Genomic DNA, 4,206 nt, shown 5'->3' with positions numbered 1-4,206 from the left:
CTCAAGTATCCCTAGATCCCCCGCCGCCTCAAAGCCACACGACATGAGTAAGCAGCTGGTGTATGGTGAGTCAGGCATCTCCATACAGAACTGGCGTAATGAAATATTTTTTTATCAAAAGAAGAAAAAAAATGTTTTCCCAGACTGTCGCACAATAGTCAATCCATGTTGCCGTAAGTCTGTAACCAGCTGTGTATGCCACACGGCCAACCTGAGAAAATTACTGTTGGCTGGCAGACTACCTGACGGTCATTTCCAAAAGGCTAGGATACCTTGAAACGATGCAACTCTAGGAATATACATCCATAGAAGGCTATGACTTTTATGCCGGCATCAGCCAGAAACCAACAAATGCCATTGGATATGCTCTCCGGTTGATCAATGATAACTGGATTCAAACAGCTGCAGTTGAAGATGGATGAAATGGAAGCTGTTAGCTGCTAAAGTGTATATTATACTACCTAAACTCCCGCAGTATATTTCCTCGTTGTTCTCGATAATATTTTCTCGTTAATCGCATTACTCATCTTGTAAATATTGCCACAACAAGATGGCATAGGGTCTACAAAACTACCTAGAATCTTGTAGCTGTCCAGGACTCCGTGCCCGCGCAGCATTCTAGCTCGACCGGAAAACCAGGCCTGGTCGGGGCCGGAGCTTGTTTGAACTGTTTGGGCAGTTAGAAAAGCGTGGTTCAAGGGGTTTCTCTACATACAATCATTGGAGAAATCCGGAGGGGATGTGTCTGTGGAAGGCAGGGTTGTCCCGCCCGATCAGGTGGTTATGAAACCCCCGTTTAGCTCAAGCCCAAATGTGAGTCTACACCGTCCTTGTCTCTCCATTCCAATCGAAATTGTGATATTTGCTACAACTCACAATAACTTACACGCTAAGCTCATACAAGGTCACGGAAGAGCAAATAAGAATATGTGGGCATTTCGGTCCCAAAAGATCGATTGCATTTCCTTATTCCCTCCAATGCCATAGTTTGCTGTAGTTCCTAGCCAAATGAAGCCATGGCTTCAAAATGGCCAGACGCTTTCACGCAAGAGGAGAGATAGTGCAGCTAATCAACTCTCTGCAGGAAGCCATTACAGCCCGAGGAGGCTGTGCCTTCGCTAGCCATCGTCAAAGCAACTACAACTCCAACCCTCACAGAGCAATTCTGGGTAGTTGCATGGCAGTCCTTTTATGCTGGCTTTATGATCTGAGGTGACTAACCTTGCTGGCTCATTCCGACGGAGATGAACATCTTGTATCAGTTGCCAGCTTCTACGAACAAAAGATTCACCAAATTGTCATGCTGTGCATGGTTTAGCTGATTCAGCGCCGACCACTTTGTATTCAGACATCCCAACTATCAGCCAAACCACATTCGAATTGTGCACAACTCCGCGTGCAAGTGAATCAGACCTAGACATTTGAAAGTGTGAGAAACTCCACGTTAAGCAAGCTTGATGCACCCTAGGTATGCATATATCAGCGTGCTGAGCAGGCCATCAGCCTGTCCAAGATCCAAGACAGAAATTCGACATAGGCCTAGTATGCGCAAGTTCACGTTTGTAGATAAAAAAAAGTTGGGACACGACCTTCACTCGAATAGGCACAACATACCTCCTTTGCCAGAGGTTGCGGTATCCCATCGACTGCCACAAGACACCATATTTGACAAAGGAGGGGTAAAACGAAACAGGGCTCCTGTTGTCTACTAGCTTCGTTAGCTCCTACTTGAATTTAGAGGACACATATTTTCTTATCATTTTAGTCATACTTGAGGTACTGGCGATCCCTACTACACTAGTATTGGTAGATAACGCTATGCTGAAGTTTTAAGATTGATGAGGAGTGTACTCCGTAGGAAAAAACAACAATTTGTCCATGTCAAATGTAGTGCGGAGTAAAAGTGGTTCCTAAGATGGAGATTTTCTAGACTTGGCAAAGACGGAGTCTTTTGGCAGGCAACGTGATAGTGGGGGGGTTGGGGGAGAAGAGCGATTGCCGTGATGTCTGGACTCCTAATTCCATCTGACTTATGGGATGTCCCTCAGGCAGCGAACTTGTTGATCGTGGTGTCTAGAATGTGGCACCCAACCTCTACATAGTATCCCCAAATGTGCCAATCCCTCGGCACGAATAAGTTGATACATAGCTAAGAAAACAAAGTAGCACTCTTAGCATCAAAATTAATCTGAACAACAGGGGCCACCATCCCTATCGAGACACTTGGGATTCTATCAGGAAGTCAAGGAGGCTCAAACAGGAGGTGGCTTACACGATTTGCAATCAGCGTGCCAATCAGAAAGGCAGAAATAGTAAACTAATTAACGGTTGGCTTGGTACCTACTTTACGTAAAATGTGAGAACTAGCAGGTGTTGTTTGCGAGCTCCTTCCTGTTTTGAACGCTCGGCACGCTTGGCTGTCCGCGGCCTACTGGCTCAAGAGATCACCTAATCATACACCCAATTGTAAGCGAGATCCCGTATACGAGTATGACAACATTGAACAGGAAGAGTGACAACAGTGATAGTGTTGTCAACGGCCGGCTCTTACACTACGCGACTAAAGAGACAATGAGCAGTGTTTTTTAAAGCGATTGTTTCTTCAATATGAGAATTCATATCTTTCATCTTAAGCCCTACTTTGCCCCTTAATTATATCGTAGGGGTGTGATGGGCTGTCTACCCTTTTTCCTTTTGGAACGACCAACATTGCTTTAGCCTAAGCTGGTGTTTCTACCTAGTTGGTTGCTCCACTGCAGTGTTGTGAAAACGTCATTTGGACCCGCCGCGACTAACATGGGAAGATTTTTAGTGCTCCCCGGGTTGAGAAGAACACTTGTCGCCCCTCACCATGTTGGAAGTCGTCAGACTGTCCTATACTGGGCACCCTTCTTTTCATACCTTGAAATTATGCATTGTCGGCTCAAGAAAGCCTGGACAGCCCTGTGTCGGCTGTTTGGCTGTTTAGGCAGCAGCCATTGCTAGCTACTATGATTGATTTGTGTCGTCATGACCCCGTTGAGTGCCACTGGGCTATGGCACTTTGGTCCACCCTTGTCACCAAAGTCCCCAATATCCCAGCACACACATACAATAACAGAGATACACAACAGTAGCAAACAATCGAGCTCAGAATGGTACATCCATTCGTCCATTGTACCTAGGAAGGGAATTGTCACCTTGACGCCAAATATAACGGTCAGAAGAGATATTTACTAGCAAGAAAGACAGTTTTAACTGTTCAAACTCTTATGGGTGGCCATAAATGTTACTGGCATGAACGTAAAGTATTCATGATGTTCCAAAGCTGCTTCTGATCCTGGATATCAGCCTATGAAGAAGAAGAAAAAAAGCCTAAACCGAGCCCCAACTGGCCGTAGGTACATGACCGTGGGGGGTGTAGCGAGTCTGCTATTCGGCATGTGTTTTTCGACGCAGCTAAACAAGAAGATTCTCAAGTCTTTCTTTTTATCTATGAACTTTTACTGTCGCATGCACTATCAATATCACGAGTTCAATGATGACCGCTCTGAGAAGGGTTGATGGCGCAGTTTCTAATGCTAGGGTGTAATTGCAACCAGAGCATCTAAGCTACATATCTGTTTGCTGCTGTAAATGAAGGCAAAAGAGGGATACTGCTATGACACTGTTGTATCTCTGTTATGAAGCGTAAAAAGTGGGCAGAAAACTGGGAACAATTGTACCTGAAGCCATTTTGCAGTCGATGGGGCACGTGTACTCGCGAGAATGAAGCGTAATAAGCTTATTGTCAGAGGGGGTTATGGCACAGAGTGACGTTCATCTCTAGATCCTTCAATCCCACATGGAATTGGGCCTCCCCTCTTGTATGCCACTGGGTGGACAATAGGGTGTCTGCCCATGTCTTGCCATTATGCCCCTTGCGTGACCCCTTGAATCCCCCCCTTACATAGCCATCTCTAGACACTTCGTCTTGTAGCATTCCAGGCCTGTGGCACTTACCTGTAAATGTAAGATGCGTAAAGGGAGTATAGAAGACGACATAGACTAAGATGATTAAGCTTCTTCATGTGAATATGTTGTTAGCTTGCCTGCTACTTATTTCATGTCACTGCATTTTACTAACCTCGCCAATCTGCTTGTCCTTTATATCTCTGCCGGAGTAGGCTCGTGATATCCTTATGCGTAGACGAAGCTATCATCTCCCCCCCACAGTTGCTAGGTATA

Source organism: Colletotrichum truncatum (genome assembly GCF_014235925.2).
Source record: "Colletotrichum truncatum strain CMES1059 chromosome Unknown Contig_0002, whole genome shotgun sequence".
NCBI lineage: Eukaryota > Fungi > Ascomycota > Sordariomycetes > Glomerellales > Glomerellaceae > Colletotrichum > Colletotrichum truncatum.
The sequence above is the reverse complement of the archived record's forward strand: the minus strand, read 5'-3'. Positions refer to the sequence as shown.